Source organism: Euphorbia lathyris, chromosome 10 (assembly GCF_963576675.1).
Source record: "Euphorbia lathyris chromosome 10, ddEupLath1.1, whole genome shotgun sequence".
NCBI lineage: Eukaryota > Viridiplantae > Streptophyta > Magnoliopsida > Malpighiales > Euphorbiaceae > Euphorbia > Euphorbia lathyris.
In genome coordinates this window covers 53,585,976-53,605,682 of record NC_088919.1, presented here as the reverse complement: position 1 = coordinate 53,605,682, position 19,707 = coordinate 53,585,976, and the positions used below count along the sequence as shown (strand labels likewise).

The following is a 19,707-nucleotide window of genomic DNA, read 5'->3' as shown; positions in this document are numbered from 1 at the left end:
TGGAAACTACAGAAAAATTCTTAATAAATCTTCTGTAAAAACCGGCATGTCCTAAAAATGATCTTACTCCCTTAACAGTAGTTGGAGGGGGTAATTTTTCTATTACTGAAGTTTTTGCTCTATCCACTTCTAATCATTTTTCAGATATTTTGTGACCTAAAACAATTCCTTCGTCAACCATGAAATGACATTTTTCCCAGTTTAATACCAAATTTGTTTCTTCACACCTAGACAAAACTTTATCCAAGTTTTTTAGGCACGAATCAAAAGAATCTCCATAAACTGAAAAGTCATCCATAAAAACTTCCATGATATCTTCAATGAAATCATTAAAAATCGCAGTCATACAACGTTGAAATGTTGCAGGTGTGTTACATAGACCAAAAGGCATTCTCCTATATGCAAACGTTCCGTAAGGACATGTGAAGGTTGTTTTATCTTGGTCATCCGGGTAAATGTATATTTGAAAAAATCCGGAGTAACCGTCTAGAAAATAGTAGAAAGCATGACCAGATATCCTTTCGATCATCTGATCAATGAAAGGTAGAGGAAAATGATCTTTCCTAGTTGCTTTATTTAGATTTCTATAATCTATACAAACTCTCCAACCAGTGGTGGTTCGTGTAGGTATTAATTCACCTTCTTCATTCCTTACAACTGTTATGCCTCCCTTTTTAGGTACGCAATGGATTGGACTAACCCATTCACTATCCGAGATAGGGTAGATGATTCCATTGTCCAGAAGTTTAGTAATCTCATTTTTGACTACTTCCTTCATATTGGGATTTAGGTGTCTTTGCCTATCCGCTTTAGGTGGCTTATCTTCTTCTAAGTGAATTCTGTGCATTACGATACTCGGATTAATACCTTTTAAGTCTGAAATTTGCCAACACATACTTCCTATCCTATTTCTAACAACTTCTTTCAATTTCTCTTCTTGAACTTGTGTTAATTTGTTAGAGATAATTATAGGTAGAGAATCGCCTTCGCCTAAGAAACCGTACCTCAAATGACTTGGTAATTCTTTAAGTTCTAATTTAGGTGGAACTATAATTGAAGGCGGAACTGGTCCATCTTCATGAATCAAAGGTTCTGGGTCCTTATCTTCTAGTTCCTTACTCATTATAGGTTCTATTATTTCTTCTTTTTGAACAATGTCATTTACACATTCTTCAATTAAATCAAGTTTCATACAAGTGAAATCTTCCATAGGATATTTCATCGCTTGGTTCATATCAAACTCAATCTTGTCATCTCCTATTCGTAGAACTACTTTCCCTTCCGACACATCAACTAGAGCACGTCCCGTGTTCATGAACGGTCTACCAAAGATTAGCGGACAATTAACATCATAAGCAAAATCTAAAATAACGAAATCGGTAGGAAAAATAAATTTGTCAACTTTAACTAAACACATCCTCGATTATACCGTATGGTCTTTTAGTGGTTTGATCCGCTAATTGCAAAACCATATTGGTACGTTTGATATCTTCTTCTAAGCCTAACTTATTAAAAATAGATAATGGCATCAAGTTAATGCTTGCTCCTAAATCACAGAGACAACTTGGAAATTCAATATCTCCCAATTTACACGGAATGGTAAAACATCCGGGATCTTTGAGTTTAGTGGGCAAATTGCTTGACACAATCGAACTGCAATCTTCAGTTAGTGAAATGGATGAAATTCCTTCCCAACTGATTTTCTTTGAAATTAAATCTTTGAGGAATTTACCATAATTGGGAATTTGCGTAATCGCATCCATAAACGTCAAATTAATATGCAAATTTTTAAGTTTATCTAAAAATGTTAAAAGTTGTTTATCATAGTCCTTATTGCGGACTTTGTGTGGAAAAGGTGGTTTGGGTACAAAAGTTTTTGTACTAGAGTCAATTGGTGCATCTTTTTGTTTTAAAGTATCTTCTTTGGGCTTTGGTAAATCAGTTCCAGGTAAGGTCGAATTTTCGGGCATTTCCGGGCCTAAGTAATTTTTCCCTGAACGAAGAGTGATAGCCTTAACATGCTCTTTCGGATTTTCTTTCGTATGGCTTGGAAGGCTTCCCTCTTTGCGGGATGCAATTGATTTAGCGAGTTGTCCAATTTGAATCTCCAAATTATGGATGCTAGATGATTGGTTTTTAATAAGCTGATCGAATTTATTCTCGATCCGTTTAAAACCATCATCGTGATTACTTATTTTTCCGCTCATAGCATCAATAAATTTGTCGATTTTAGAAGATAAAGTGATAATCGTATCTCTTGATTGATTTTGATAATTAGCAGTACGATTTTGATTAGCATTAGTATTATTATTATTATCTCTCCAGTTAAAGTTAGGATGATTTCTCCATCCAGGATTATATGTATTGGAATAAGGGTTATTATTTTGGTTTTGCCCTTGGACAAAATTTACCTGTTCAATTTCACTCACACCTTCGTAATCCACATCCGTTTGGATTGGGTTACCATTAGGATCACACGGTGCCATAAACCTATCAATTTTGTGCGATAAGGCAGAAAATTGGGCTTGCAACATCGCTACTGGATCAAGATTCACTATACCTTTAACTGATGACGTTGCTGAGGATGATGGTTTCACTATTGGTACGTGTCCACGTTCCGCGGGCCACATACAGCTGTTGATTGCCATTTCCTCCAAAAGTTCTCTTGCTTGGGCAGATGTTTTCTTCATGAATAACCCTCTAGACATAGCGTCCAATGAACCTCTAGTTGTAGGATTTAGTCCATTATAAAATGTTTGCATTAAAAGTTCAGCGGGCAATTGGTGGTGTGGGCATAAACGTTGAAGTTCTTTAAAACGTTCCCAAGCCTCATAAAGAGTTTCATATCATTTTGAGAAAAAGATGTCAACTCTTTAATGACTCTTGCGGTTTTTGCTAAAGGAAATTTTTTTGATAAAAACGCTTGGGCTAATTGTTCCCAAGTGGCAAAAGTTGCGGCTGGTATAGAAGTTAACCATTCTTTAGCCCTATCCTTCAAAGTGAAAGGAAAAAGGCGAAGTTTGATTGCTTCTGCAGTCACATCTGGGATTTTAAAAGTGTCACAAATTTCAAGGAAATTTGTTAAATGGGTGTTAGGATTTTCGTTAGTTAACCCATAAAATGTTACATTATTTTGCAACATATTAAGCAACGCTGGCTTAATTTCAAATTGATTTGCGGTGATTCTGGGTCTAACGATACTATTGGTCACACCGGCCACACCTGGCCTAGCGTAATCCATAAGTGTTGGTGGGTCTGCCATTTTACCAGATTCGGTATTTGTCTTTATTGGGGTTTTGTTTTCGTTCTTGTTTTTATTTTTGTTTTTGTTGTTGTTTTTGTTCTTCTTAAGTGTCCTTTCAATTTCTAGGTCTAGTGGTTTTGGTGGTATGCCTGAACTTCGAGAACTGCGCATGAACTTGAAATCTTGCACGAACCGAAACTACCTACAAAACAGAATTTGAAGAATAAATATATTAGTAATTGAAAATTATTAAATTACAAAAAAAATTAAAATAAGTATGAATAAACCTAGATTCAAAATAAAACACGAAAAATTTAAAATTTTGGCGTTCCCCGGCAACGGCGCCAAAAACTTGTTGAGCGATTTCCGCAAGTGCACGGTATACGCTTGTAGTAATAAAAGATATCGATCCCACAGGGAACGTTTTTTCAAACAAAACTTATTTATAATCGGTTAAATTTACTTTTAAGGTTTATAATATGGAAAATCGTTTAATCGGTTTTGGTTTTGAAATTGCTAGAATGAGAATTAGATTAGAGTATGATAATGTTAGAAAATATTCTGATTTGAGAATGAATATGCGAGACAGGAACGTTTAGTACTTTTTAGAAAAGTAAACAAATGTATTTGTTTGCATTAAGCAAAGAAAACAACTTTAAACTTTGTATGAATTATAAAGATGAAATAAATGACGGAACCTCTAATTATTAGGCTTTGAACATGACAAAACCCTATCCGGGATAATTGCCCTTAATCAAATTAAAACTCTTTCGAGATAATAATTTGCCTAAGTGTTCAACAAAGTTTTCTTGTAAAGATTTTGAATTAAATACGTTTTAATGAAAACACCAGCATCCACTTCGGATCCTTTACCAAAGTGCTGCATAAAAATCTATCGAATAGAACGGACTTTATTAGATGAAATATAAATTGATACAAGTTTACAGAGAACATGGAGCATGGAAACATTCGACGACTTGCAAGTGAACGGGTTGTCAATCCTTTCCTTGGGTTTCGTTAGAGTTTGTCAGGCTCAGGGGCAGATCCTCTACTCAATCTTCTCGTTGAATCTTCGTAGTAGAGACTTGGTCGGTCTACTACCAAAATGAAAACTAAATTGGAACAATGGCTAAACGCTACTAAACTTGTTATTATTGAATAAACAATGTGTGTACAGCATATTGCTTTTTATAGAATCGAAATCTAACTTCTGAATCACTTGACTCAGAATTTCTGCATAAATTCTATACTAATCTGTTTCTTCTACATATCTTCAACTCTCCATCAACTCTTTATTTATAGATGTTGAAGAGTCTTGATTGAAGTGTCGTGTCCGTTGTGAAGGATCGTGTCCGTTGTGAAATGACGTCTTTATCCACCCGAACGATCGCGTTTCGTCGAAAACGAAAGTGTGCAACTTGGCTTCTACAGACTCCTGCTCATACCAAGAATATTTAATTCTCTACCAAGAATGGGGGAGCATCAATTGGCCTTCGAACGAAGGGAAGGAGAAGCTGAAGAACGCGTGTCGCGACCGAGAATTTGGGGGCCGCGGTCGCGGCACGGAACGTTTTTCACTTCTTCAGCTTTTGTTCTCATCCTCGATTTGGCGTTATTAATTTCTGTCGTCTTCGACTCCTTTTGTAGGGTTTTTCTTCTGTTTTTGAGCTCTTTTCGTTCCTATTTGGATTTTACCAAATATTTATGTACCTTACAAGAAAGAAACATATTCGAGAGTAAAAGCTTTCTAAACAATTATAAATAGCATAAATTCGTAGCAATATTGATGTAATTATTGATGATATTTTAGGTATATTTTGGGCTTAACAAGCAGCATAAAACTTCCCTTGATCCACATCACGAGTTAGGGCAGCAGAATATTGTTGAAGTTGAACTGTACTATGCTTAAGGCCATTAAAGACTTTAATCCCACCAGCCATTTCGGTCGAAGGAATTTCCATGTGTGAGCTGATGACGCTGAGTATAAACTCAAGTGACTTGTCCATCCAAGTGATGGAGTCCGTCATTTTTGCGTAGGATTGATGGTACATCCTGAGTATGCTAGCATCATAATGGTGGCGCTGATGAGATTGATGTGTGACATGGTCATAAGTGGCCTTGGCAAGTTGAAATATCTCAGAAGACTTTGCCTGGTCAGTTTGCATTTCTTCTCTTGATAAGCTGAGCATGCGTATGGCTTCAGCGATTTGTTCTATTGTGCATTGGGAGGAAGAGGCAACCAGTTCTCGAGTGGCAGTCAGCTCAATGAAGACTTGAGTGACTTGGGCTGACTGAGCCACATCGAAGTTTGCGGCAGATAGATCATTCAGCTTTCCTTCAATAGTGTCCATGTGATGCACCATGTGCAGATGAAGGTTTGCCATTTTGGTAGCGAACTCCTGCTTTGGCTGCTGGGCGACCATACCAGTAAGTACACATAAGAGCTCCTTGAGACTTTTTAATTCAGTTAGAAGTTGAGTGATGGTGCTCAGTTGAGTCGGCTCAGCAGAAAGATACTCAGCATCGGAGGCATGAGTTCGTTGTATGTCTGCGATCAGTTCTTGAGCAGCTTGGAGGATTCTTTTTCCTGAGGCGGAAGTAGTAAGGAAGTTCAGTGGATCAGCTGATGGAATCTCTGAAACTGAGTTCTGGTTAGCAGCAGGTGTTTGAGTATTGGGTAGCTCACCAGAAATGGAGGTGCCCTCTTGATTATGTGAAGGTTGAGGAATTGGAGTGGCAGACTCAGTGTTGAGGCCAGTAGCATGCGCTGACTGGTTTGATGTCTATTTAGTAAGAGGATTGGTTTCCACAGCAGTAATATCTACCTGCTCAGTATCATTCTAGAGCTGAGTATTGACTTGTGGAGGAGTCAACTCGAGATTGTCCTGAGCAGGAGTTTTCTCAGGTACTTGTTCATTTTCCTGAACAGTAGGTTCTTCGATCACATGCTCAGTTGAGGCATGAGCAGCGGTGTCGGCAGACTTCTGACCTTGAGGAGCGTCAGTTTTGGCATGTTCCTGATCATGAGAAACAGAGGCTTGATTTTCCTTGACTGGCGTGGATTTGGCGATTGGTTTGGAGAAGAAGTTGAAATCCAAATCAGTCAGGTCAAAAATTGGTTCGTGAAGAGGGGAATCATCCAGAATGTCAAACATGGGTGGTTTTCGTGACTTCTTCTTGAATCGTTTATCACTGCCTTCTTTAGATAGTTTTGGAGAAGGGATTTGGTCAGTGGAAGTGGTGTTGGATGATTCAAGATGAACATACTCAGGCTCAACAGTGGTGGTGTCAACATGTGACTTAGACTCAGTAGCCGGTTCTTTGGTGGTCGAGTTACTTGGTTCCTTCTTCTTAGTCTGCTCAACGGAGACAGACTTTTTCTGTTGACTGCTTGCGGTTGAGTGCTTTTATCATATTCCTGAGCTCGCAGAAAGAAGGAGTCCTTAGGAATAGCGAAATCCAGAAGAGTTGCATTCAAAGGAGTAACTCCGGATTCCTTCTTCCTCTTTATGGGTGGCTCAGTATCTTCCGGTTCATCCTCAATTTCCTGGTCAGTGGCAGGTCGTTTTTGGGCAGCTTTGGTAGGCTCAGTTTTCTTTTTAGTTGACTCAGTGGGAGAAGGATTTGTCATGAGTACTTTTAACCTTTTGACGGTTTGGAGAGTTGGCTTAGCTTTTTGTGTAGCTGATGTGTCTGCCTTTCTCTTTTTCCCTTTATAAGTCGGCTCACCTTCCTCTTCATCTTCGATCACCGTATCCTTTCCTTTCTTTGATTTAAAAGGGAGGTTGTGTCCGAGTCCAGTAAGATTTTCAACGGTGATTTCTGTTCCTAATATGCTCTCTTCATTCTTAAAGCTGATCTTGTGATCTTTGAGAATCTCGGTGATGAGAGATCCCATTCGTAGTGCTCCAGTGCTTCGTTGGAAGACCCCGATCAAGAACACATGCATATTTAGAGGTTTGTAGTTCAGCATGTGCCATAAGAAGCACTGCTCAAAATTGGATGCGGAGGATGTGGCATTGACCTTTGGAAACAAATAGTTGGTCAGTAAGTAGTGGGCATGTCTCTGATGCTGAGTAAGTGAGGTGCATGAGACTTCTCCGATATGCCCTTCAGGCTTACAGAAAGTAGCGGTGTACTTGACCCGCTTATAATCACTGGTTTTTCTCAGCTCAGCTCCTTCGTCCTTCAAGTCTAAAAGGATGGCTAGATATGAGTGGTTGATGATGATTTGCTTCTTGTTGACATATGTGACCATAAAATCAACATTGTCTGTAGCAACCAGTAGATTTGAGTAGAACTCAGTCACAAGCCTTGGGTAGGTTAACCCGTTTAACGAGAACAGTTTGGTCCATCCGTTTTTGGATATCCAGTCACTATAGGGTTTCTCAACTTCGACGAAGCTCTTTGAGAACCATCATGAAGCTATGACATCAAGTCCTTCAATGTCTGAGAACACAGATCGAAAGGTTCTCTCCTCAGGCTCCTTTGATTTCTTGCCCTTGTCCTTCTTCTTCTTCTTTGAAGGAGTTGAGTGTTCAGTATTGGGATCAATACCGAGGATGCTGACTTCATCCATAGGTTTGTCATGCTGACCATGACCAGTGTGACCCTCATCTTCTGAGGTCTCAATATACTCTTGCTCAGGTGGAGAGCCAGGATTGATGTTTGAGTGATTATCTTCATATTGGTCACCAGAGAGATTCTGGGAATCAGACATGGTGTTCTTGAGAACTTCTTTGCAAAAACTTAGAGATTAGGGATTTAGAGAGAGAGAGAAGGTTCGAGTGCGAGATTCAAGCGTAGAAGGTAAATACTGAGAAATCTTTCACTATTTATAGCCGGTAAGCGTTGATTTGATAGGTCGAGGAGAACGGTTGGAATTTGAACAATCGATAGTCAGTTATTACTGACATTAATTGCGAGAAACGGCGTGTGGTTTTACTAATGACGACGCTTACGTCATCCTAGAGGCTACTTAAATACGCGTGCAAACCCTAATTGTGCAAGTTGCTTTACACATCAACGTAGTTACTCAGCAGTTCAGGTGCTGAGTGTATCAGTCAGTTTTATAAGTTTGCATGGTAAAAGCACTCATCATTCATATCCACTCAACATGTTATCAAAACACTCAGCATGAATTATACTTAGAATTTATTGAAGTGGATTGAACATACCGATAGCTTCTCTAAGTATGTTGAATTGCTCACGAGCCAGTGGCTTGGTGAAGATATCAGCAAGCTGCTCATCCGTTAGGACATAGGTCAGCTTGATCTCTCCCTTGAGTACATGGTCTCTGATGAAGTGATGCCTTATGCTGACATACTTCATCCTGCTGTGCTGGACTGGGTTCTTTGACAGGTCAATGGCACTCTTGTTGTCACATTTGACTTCAATCATTTTTGTCTAAACACCATAATCTTCTAGCTGTTGCTTGATCCAAAGGACTTGAGCAACACAGCTTCCAGCAGCAATGTACTCAGCTTCAGTTGTTGACAGGGCTACTGACGACTGCTTTTTACTGAACCAAGACACAAGACAGCTTCCGAGGAAGTGACATCCTCCTGAAGTGCTTTTTCTCTCCAGCTTGTCTCGTCCGTAGTCAGCGTCAGTGTATCCGAGAAGTGTAAAATCATAGGTGTTGGGATACCATAAACCTGCATTCACTGAGCCTTGCAAGTATCTAAGGATTCTTTTTACAGCTATGTAATGAGATTCCTTAGGGTTAGATTGATATCTAACATAATAACATACTGAGAACTGAATGTCCGGTCTACTAGCTGTTAAGTAAAGTAGAGAGCCAATCATACCTCGATATAGTTTGCTATCTACTGACTTACCACTTTCATCAGCACAGAGGACAGTGTCAGTGCCCATTGGTGTAGATATTGGCTTACAGTTTTCCAGTTCATATTTCTTCAATATCTCCTTAGCATACTTTGTTTGACCGATGAAGATGCCATTTTTTCCTTGTTTGATTTGAAGTCCAAGGAAGAAGTTGAGTTCTCCCATCATTGACATTTCAAACTCAGTTTGCATCTGCTTACTAAATTCCTTGCACATAGACTCATTAGTAGCACCGAAAATGATGTCATCAACATATATTTGAGCCAGCAAGGTGTCTTTACCCTTTCTTTAAATGAATAAGGTTGTATAAGCTTTTCCTCTGACATAATTTCTGGTCAACAGGAAACTGGTCAGCCTCTCATACCAAGCACGTGGTGCTTGCTTGAGACCGTACATAGCCTTTTGAGCTTATAAACATGGTTTGGGAATTTAGAATCCTCAAACCCTGGAGGCTGATTAACATAGACTTCCTCGTTTATAACTCCATTAAGAAATGCACTCTTAACATCCATTTGAAACAATTTAAAATTCATGAAACTTGCATATGCACACAATATTCTTATTGCTTCAAGCCTTGCCACTGGGGCAAAGGTCTCACCGTAGTCAATACCTTCCTGCTGACTGTAGCCCTGAGCTATAAGTTTTGCTTTGTTTCTGACGACATTTCCTTGCTCATCTAGCTTGTTGCGGAAGCCCATCTCATCCCTATGGTCTTCTGACTTCTTGGGTTTGGCACCAAATCCCAAACTTCATTTCTTTTAAATTGATCAAGCTCTTCTTGCATTGCACCCATCCGGAATTCATCATTCTCAGCTTCTAAGAAATTCTTTGGTTCCAGAACTGAGACGAAGGCTACATTGCTGAGGTAACGCTTGAGTTGATTTCTTGTCATCAGGGTATTTTCAGCAGCATCGAGAATGGCGCTTTCAGAGTGTCCTCTGGGGATTCTGATTTCTTTCGGTAGTGTGATGTCTTGAGCTGGTTGTGTTTCAACAATCTCTGCAGGTATAAATTGGTCAGTGAAAACAATTTGGGTATCGTTTTTACCTTTGGTCAGCCCTTGAAGTGGTAACTCAGCGGGTCCACCTTGGTCAGCATCTGCTGAGTATTGATCATCCTCAGTCGGTTCACTAGCTTGTCCTGCAGGGTTAGTTTCATCGAACTCAATGTGTACTGACTCTTCTAAGACCTGAGTTCGTTTATTGAAGACTCTATATGCTTTGCTGTTTGTTGAGTAGCCTAAAAAGATCGCTTCGTCAGCTTTTGAATCAAACTTAACAAGGTTGTCCTTAGTATTTAAGATAAAACATTTGCAACCAAAGGCACGAAAGTATCCAATGTTGGGTTTTCGTCCTTTCCAAAGTTCGTAGGGAGTTTTCTTCAATATGGGTCTGACTAGAGCCCTATTGAGTATATAACAGGCTGTGTTGACAGCTTCACCCCAAAAGTACTTTGGAAGCCTATTCTCACTCAGCATTGTCCTGGCTATTTCAACCAAGGTTCTGTTCTTCCTTTCAACTACCCGATTCTGTTGAGGAGTTCTAGGAGTAGAAAAGTTATGGTCAATGCCGCTGGCTTCACAGAACTCAACAAACTGTTGGTTTTTGAATTCTCCACCATTATCACTTCGGATGTGAGCTAGTTTTAGGTCTTTATCATTTTCAAGTTTTCTAACTAATGTTGAAAATGTCTCAAAGGTTTCATCCTTGCTACTCAGCAGGATAATCCAAGTGTACCGCGAGAAGTCATCTACAATGACCAAGGAAAATCTCCTACCACCCAAGCTCAGCGGCTGGACTGGTCCGAAGAGATCCAAGTGTAGTAACTCAAGTGGACGTTTGGTTGAGACGATGTTTTTACTATGAAAAGATTTCTTGGTTTGTTTTCCCTGCTGACAAGCATTGCATAATTGATCCTTTTCGAACTTAAGTTCGGGCAGTCCCTCAACTAATTGCTTTCTTGCTAATTTGACCAGGAGGTCCATGCTTACATGACCAAGTCTCCTGTGCCATAGCCGGTAATTTACTACCTTTGATACTAAGCATATATTTTTTGAAAATTTCTTTTCTAGACTCAGCATAAAGACATTGTCAACACGAGGGGCAGTTAAAATTAATTCATTTGTTTTCCCCTCGAGTATTTTACATCCAGTGACATCGAATATAACTTTCCTACCGCTATCACAGAGCTGAGCTACGCTTAGTAGGTTATATTCAAGCCCCCTGACTAGGGAGACTGACTCAATAGTAGGATTACCACCAATGGTTCCTGACCCTACTATCTTACCCTTTTTTTTGTCTCCAAAACTTACACTTCCTCCTCGTTTAAGCTTAAGTGTGATGAGCTGAGTTTTATCACCTGTCATATGCCTCGAGCATGCGCTGTCAACGTACCACAACTTTGACTTTTCCGTACACCTTAGGCCGACCTGCAATATAACTAGTTATCTTTAGGTACCCAAGTCTTTTTGGGTCCTCGTTTGTTAGGCACAGCAGGTGATACATCATATTTCATTTTATGACGGCACACATTAATGGTGTGGCCAGTCTTGCCACAAAAGTCACAATGGACCTTTCTCTGTGCACGCCTTATTGGAGGGTCAGCCCCATTGTGCTGAGCGTGCCAACATACCTTAGTAGTGTGGCCTTTCTTACCACAAAAGTCACATTGGACATTTCATTGGGGAGTCCATTTTTGCTGACTAGTACCTGAGTACTCAGCGTAATGATGGAAACTCTTCTTAGTTGGAACTTAGTTGGTTCTGAATAGATGTGATGTCCTTTCTCAGTTTCTTAGAATCTGATTGGACCTCAGTGACATATTTATGCATGATTTGTAGGTTCTCATCTTGCCTAGTATTGTCTTGGAGAAGATGATGGAGATCACTGAGTTTGATCTCTTCAATCTCATCACATCACCAACTGAGTGCTCGTACTTTCTTGTTACACTTTTTGATAAGTGTATACAGGTCACTCAGGGCATTAATTATTTCATTTCTGAGCAAGGGTAAAGTTGTTACCTCAGTTGGTTGTTCCTCATTGTCGGATGCACACAATGAGTCATCTTGCTCAGATGGACAGAAGTCAGTAGCATCATCTGCCATGAAACAGATGTTTGCTGACTCAGTTGCTTCAGCTTCTGATGAAGATGATTCATCACTATCGCTCCAAGTGGCCATATTGCTTTTCTCCCACTTTTCTTGTCCTTCTTTAAAGTAGGTCAGCTTGACTTGATATGACCAGTTTGATGACATTCAAAACATGTGATAGGCTTTGAGCTTTCTTTCCTGTATTTGATGTCGCTTGACTCAGCTTTGTTGTTGTCATATTTCTTGAATGGCTTTCTACTGTACTTGTCATTCTTGCGAAACAGCCTCTTCATCTTTCTAGTGAACATGGCCATTTCTTCATCATCAGATGAGTCACCATCAGTGGAGTCAGCTTTCATGACAAGAGACTTTTGCTTCTTGTCCTCAGCTTTTTCTTTCACCTCAAAGTTCTTCATTGATATCTCATGGGTCAGCAAGGATCCGATGAGTTCATCATACTTGTAGGTGGTTAGATCTTAGGCTTCCTCAACGACTGTCTTCTTTGCTTGCCAGCTTTGTGGAAGGCTTCTCAGTATTTTCTTCACTTGCTCTTCGTTAGTGAAGATCTTGCCGAGTCTCTTGAGTTCGTTAATAATGTTGGTGAACCTTGAGTTTATGTCAGAAATTCCTTCACCATTATTCATCTCGAACAACTTGTACAGCCTCATATGTTGGTTCACCTTGGATTCTTTGACCTTACTGGTTCCTTCATAGGTGACCTCCAGCTTCTTCCATATCTCCTGTGCTGACTCGCAACCTGACATTTTATTGTATTCTACAGCTTCTAACGCACAGTGAAGCATATTTATGGCAGCGGCATGATTTTACAGTTTCTTGAGGTCATCCTCTGACCACTTAGCCTCAGCTTTGACAGATGTTTGTCCGTCAACAGTTTCAACAGGAACAAACGGGCCTGGACTATTAAGAGCCATGCACTCATGTTTGTTGCCTGAATGAAGTTTTTCATTCTATTCTTCCAAAAGGTATAGTTAGACCCGAAGAACAGAGGAGGCCTAGTGATGGACAATCCCTCAGGAAGAATCTGAGTTGTCTGATTTCCTTGGAGGAAACGAGTGCTATTCTCAGCCATTGTGGGGATCAGCTTAAGATAGTTATATCTTGTTCGGCGAGCTGTTAAACTCTGATACCACTTGTTGGTCCCGTGTAACGTGATAATATTAGTTCCAAGGGGGGGTTAGGAACTATTTAAAAATTTTCACGTGAGGCTGACTAATATTCTGGAACTTAGACTTTCCAAAGTCCTTTAGCACGGCGGAACTGAGTAAGTCTTAGATGCAAGCTTAGTCAACAGGTGACTAAGTCCGAGTCTAACCTTGAGTCAGAAGATAACACTTTAAGTCTATCCCTGAACTCAGCTTCTCAGTTCACACAACTCAGCTTATGTTCTTTTTGGTGTTCAACTAGGCAGTGTTATAGCAAGCAATAATTTAAGGAGATAAGGGTTAGAAAGATATTACTCAGCAGACGTATCCTGGTTTGGCCTCTCCGCCTACGTCCAGTCCCCGGAATTCCTTCCGAGCTTTTTGAATCCTCTATTGAGCTCTTTAAAGGTAGAGCACAAACCTTTTACAATAGCAAGCTAAGTATACAAGAGTACCTTCCTCTATTCCTCTACTCACTCCTATTACTACTGCTGAGTACTATAACCGAGTACTCAGCTTCTCCTTTCTATACTTCTAGAAATGATAAGAGTTTGTTTGTCCTAAACAACAATTGCTAAGACACTTTAGATGATTTAGATCACTCTAGACTTTTACACAGAATTGGAATTGGTGTAAGATTTGCTTTGCTTTTTCTCACAGAACTTCAAATATCAATTTGGTCAGCATTTCGACTTAATTGAAGATTAGCATCGAATGAAGCATTTGAGAGGCCTATTTATAGTGACACTTGATGCACCGGTGATTTCGAATTTCGAAATAACCGTTGGAGGGAAACGGCTTCCTGTCGCTTTCACTCAGTACGTGCTCAGCGTCCTCGGCCAATAACATTCTTGTATCTTCTGTCTTTGGCAGTGCTCAGCAGCTTTTCCAGACAAAACAGAATGTTTCCACATTTATAGTAAAGTCTTCCAGACAGCTTTCTATGTCTACTGAACTTTACCCAAAGTAGAAATACTTTGTCTCTAAGTTTGTTTAGGTCAACTGCTGACCTGACTTTCTTGTCGCCCAACTCAGCAGCTTCATCTTGAAGCTATTCAGACGAAGGCTTCTCGATCCTTCTTCATGCTGGGCTTGCGTTTTACTTAGTACGACTACGTTTTGGTCTTCTTGGGCCGTGAGGCTTTGATCCGTTGACTTGGGCTTGACTTTCTCTTGTGGGCCTTTGGGCCATTTATCTTAATGTCTTATAAATCAAATAACTCAACATTGAACAAACACATTAGTGTGATTAAATCAAAGCATTTAAATTTAATGTGTTAGGATATTTTTATTATTAAGTAATTTTGTCAAATCAAAATCATGTGGAAAGGTGTTTCAACAGCTATCACGTCCCTACCATAGGTGCGGACGTGATTACCTCACGCCTCACCACGTGGTGAGGCGTGATTACCTCACGCCCGCGTGCCAAGAGAGGTATTTTTCCCCCATTTCCTACCTCAAAGCCTCAAAGGGTATTTTCATCCTTTCACGCGGCTAGAGGTTGGAAATTGAGGCTATTTTTAACAACACCCTAAAAAAATTTAATCAATTAAATAATAATAGTAAATTTAATCATATAAAAATTCAGGGTAGGTAAAGAGATATTGTACTAATTAATTGTATTTAATAAGGATTATTATTACATCAACTGTTACAATTATTGTACTATATTTTTTTTTGGTAGGGAAAGGAAAGGAAAACAAGAAAACCAAAAGAGGCCTAACCCGGGATTAGCCTAGGGAAGCTAACCCCCACCATATCCTCCAAAAGGAGAGAAGAAAGGAAGGTAGGAGGAGAAGAGAAAGTAGAGACCCCCAACATCTTCTCATGACCCTCGGCTGCTAACCGATCCGCCACACGGTTCTGTTCTCTGAAAATATGGCTGAAGTTAATGGATTCAAAGGAAGAGCACATCCTTTTGATACCCTTGATCAAATTCCGGCTATTCAAACAAATAGCATTATTATCTGATATCATTTTGATAGCTTCGAGGTTATCAGATTCAACGAGTAATTTCTTCAAGCCCAGACTCTTAGCAAGTCTAATGCCAGATAAGATCCCCCAAAGTTCAGCGGAAAAGGAAGAACCCATCCTAAGATTCTGAGCGAACCCGGAAACCCAAACACCACCATCATCTCTCAGGACTCCTCCAGCAGCGATCTTCCCATCCTTCAGACAAAAGCCATCAGTGTTTAACTTCACAATTCTTCTGCTAGGCCTACCCCAGCCCAAGAGATGAAACGCCTTCTTCTAGATAGATCTGGCAAGAGGATCTTCCTTGAAGCTATCAATAATAGAGCCGAACTTTTTAGAGACGAAGTCAACCATATTAGGAATAATAACCATTTCACCTGCAAAAATTTCCAAATTCCTCCATTTCCAAATCTGGTGACAAACAATTGCAAAAATAATATCACCATAATCCAGATTGGCTAACAGTCTTCCATTAACACCATCCATAAACCAGTCAGTATCAGAATGGGATAAGAAAGCAGACAACAACTGGTTAGGAAGAACTTTCCTCCACACCTCTCTACTCTTAGGGCATTCTCTTAGAGCATGGCAAATGGACTCCTCATGCCCTCTACATCTACTACACGCCCCAGAATCAACCAAATGCCGCCTATACCTATCAGCATTAGTAAGCAACCTATTCTTGACCCCGAGCCACAGGAAACTCCTAATACGGTATGGGACTTTCAAAGTGCAAATCTTCTTCCAAACATCCGGGCGAGGAAACTCCAAATTATGATTGAAGGCCTCAAAAGCAGACTTGCAAGAATAAGCCCCATTTTTAGTCAAGCCCAACAGTGACTCTCCCTATCTTCCTCCTTATTACTAATCTTAACTCCTCTAATCCTCAAGAGAGTTTCAATATTAAGGAAAGAGTCAAACTTTGACCAAATCCAATCACCCTCAGAATCAACCACATCAGCAATCCTCCAATCCTGGATCTCCACAGGCGGCGGGGAAGTAGAAACTTCTAATAAAGACTTATTACCAATCCAGATGTCGTTCCAAAAACTGATAGACTTCCCATTGCCCACATCCCAACCTATCCCAAAGCAAAACTCTGAGAACACATTACTATGGCCTTTCCAGAGAAAAGAACAATTAATAACTCTCTCCTTAGGTCCACCAAAAATCTTATATTTTCTGTATTTCCCGCATAAAAGGCGAACCCAAAGAGAAGAAGGAAGCTGCCACATTCTCCACAGAAGTTTCATAAAAAGAACTTTATTATTGTCTCTGGCTTGTCTAATCCCCAGACCCCTATATCTTTAGGTTAGCAAACCTCTTTCCAGGGAACGAGGTGAATTTTTTTTCCTTCGCCGAATCCCCCCACAGGAAGCGGCGATTGATCTTATCAAGATCCTTAAGAACAGGCTCAGGCAGCTTGTAAGCTTGCATAATATGATTAGGAACCGCACAATTGATAGACTGAATCAGAGTAAGACGGCCAGCCATAGATAGGGTTTTAGCTTTCCAACTGGCACATTTACTATTAGTTTTATCAAAAGTCTCTTTAAAGGAAGCTTTAGAAACTCTATCATTGTGGAGGGGAACCCCCAGATATTTACCTAAAGAATTGGTCAGAGGAATACCAGATACATCACTAAGCCTTTTACAAGTACTTCGATTCATGTTTTTAGAACACAACATCCGAGATTTTTGGATATTGATCTTTTGGCCAGAAGCAACGCAGAAGCAGCTAAGGATGTCTATGATAACACAAATTTGTTCCTCATTTCCTTCCACAAATAACATAACGTCATCAGCGAAGAATAAATGGGTAACCGGGGGACAAAATTTGTTGATGGAGATCGGATGAAGACTCCCATTATCAACCGCTTCTTGGATGAGGTGAGATAACCTTTCCATAGCGATAATAAATAAAAAGGGGCTCTTAGGATCCCCTTGACGAATGCCCCGAGAAGGAGTAAACTCCTCCGACATATCTCCATTAATCATAACCTGAAACACATGAGAAGAAATGCATACCTCGATTAATCTCTTCCAATTATCAGGAATACCCGCTTTATCCAGACTATCAAGAAGAAAACTCCAGTTAAGACGGTCATAAGCTTTTTCCAGGTCCAATTTAACAAACTTAAATCTTCAAGTACGGCTATGATGAATTTTGTTAGAGTTATATGATTTTTTATGAATTGTTTTTTAATGAATTTATTTTCATGTAGTATGGCAATGTTGCAAATGAAGGCTCGCTTCAACCAAATTAGTTATCTCTCTGCCAAAAAAGACACGGGAAGAATAAAAGTCCTCTGCCAAAACACTTAACATAAAAGATAACAATTTCATAATGAATTTTGATATGATATTGCTAGATGCAGAGGTATTTATGTAATATTTTTATATATTCATTAAAACTGAAAATCCATTGATATAATTTTTTGTTGCAAAATAGGGTAGCACCATTCATGGAAGTATCCGTAAAGTTCAAATTGATAAATTTCGAAGCAAATTACATGAAGGCAAAATTCATGTTATTGAGAACTTCAAAATTATATCAGCTTCGCAAAGTTACAGGTCTATTCCTAATGAGCATAAGGTTGTGTTTCTTCTAACAACTAAAGAAACACAAATGGATGAGATTGATTGCAAAATTGCTCTCCAAAAGTTTGAGTTTGTTACTTTTAACAAGCTTATTGACAGATGTGAAAACCATTTTGTTCTAACTGATGAGATATTTGAAATATAGTTTTATGATTTAATTCAGCTTCAAATTAAATATTAATTTCAATTGATTTTACGATATTAATTTTGCAGACATTGTTGGAAGAATCACAATAATAAGCTCAATCAATGAAATTGATGTTAGTGAAAACAGGGTCGATCCTGAGATTTTAGAGGCCTAGGGGCGAGTTACCAAGTGGGGCCTTAATAAACGATCTAATAAAAACATTGCATATGAGAAAACATTTTATATTGCTTTAAGTACCCAATTTCTTATACAAAATGATATCTATGAGCATTTCTAGATGTAAAATTCTCAAATTTAATAAATTATGAAATAGTTCTAATAGATTTTATGCTCTTCAGGACACAAAGCATGATAACATAAAAATGAAAAACCAAATCTGAAAATCATTTCACTTAACGGGTTTTAGAGGCTAAGTTCTTGAAATTTGAAAATTTTGATGCGTTTCTCCCAAATTGCATCCGAAGACCAAGTAAATCAGAATCTGATAGAGTTTTTCAAAGATAAAAAAATGCTATTAGTAATTGGAAGTTTCACAATGGGGTGATTAGAGAACAAAATTGATTATATAGCTAATGAATTAAATATGAACTGAAGATAAAAGATAATATTACCATTCAATATTCTTTGGGATTGGAGTGTGATTAAAGGAGGGAAATATAAATTAGAAATTTTGTTATAATTGATGGGTGAGAGAAATAATTATGAAAACACTTTGAGATAAATTAGGGAATTGATGTTCAATATTATTATTAGGAAATTTGGAAAGAATTTGAGGTAAATTAGAAAATTTGGTAATTGATGCCCACGTTTTTAATCAAGTATAATTTTTTTTTTGAATTTAATCTAATGCCAACATTTTTAATTTGGAAAGAATCTGATGGCAATGTTTTTAATCAAAATATATATATATTTTTTAATTTAATCAAGTATAGTTTAAAACCCTTAGTATTATACATTACTATAATTGGGCCCCCTCTCGTCCCTGGGCCCTGGGCAGACAATCCTCCTGCCCATGTTCAGGGATGAGCCTGAGTGAAAAGAAACGAAAGAAAGTAGATCTCGCCAAGGACAATCTCTTGAAAATGTTGGTTTATTTTTACCTCAACAAGTTTTCAGCCATAGACAACTATACGTCGCCGTATCAAGAGTGACAACAAAGGCTGGACTCAAAATATTGATCATAGATGAAGAAAGCACCGGAAAAAATTATGCCGCAAATATAGTATACAAGGAAGTTCTTCTAGAACTTTACTAGATTTGTAAGTATACAAAAATAACAATATAAATCATATATTTAATCATATATTGAAAATATTGTTGGTCCCGTGTAATGTTATAGGGTTAGTTCCAAGGGGGGGGGGTTAGGAACTAATGTAACTTTTTCGCTTAATTATGCTGACTAAATTTAATCCTTTAAATAACTTCACTCAGTTTCAGGTCAGCAAGGCTGAGCACGATGTAAGACAGCTTTAGTCAGAAGCTGACTAGAACTGTTTCACTTATGAGTTGGGAAATAACACTTAGGTCAGTTTCCAACTCAGCACTCTGATTACTCAACGTCAGCTTTTACAGATTATATACTGAGTAGTTTAAGCAAGCAACACATACATATATATATATCAAGAGAAGGGTTAGAGATTAC

General features: G+C 38.9%; 1 non-coding gene across 1 annotated transcript; it reads left to right on the top strand.

Moving 5' to 3' along the window:
* Positions 1–2,778: 2,778 nt before the first annotated feature.
* Positions 2,779–2,884, top strand: LOC136210161 (small nucleolar RNA R71). Its single transcript, XR_010677869.1, has one exon. It is a non-coding gene; the product is annotated as a small nucleolar RNA R71 (small nucleolar RNA).
* Positions 2,885–19,707: the final 16,823 nt, after the last annotated feature.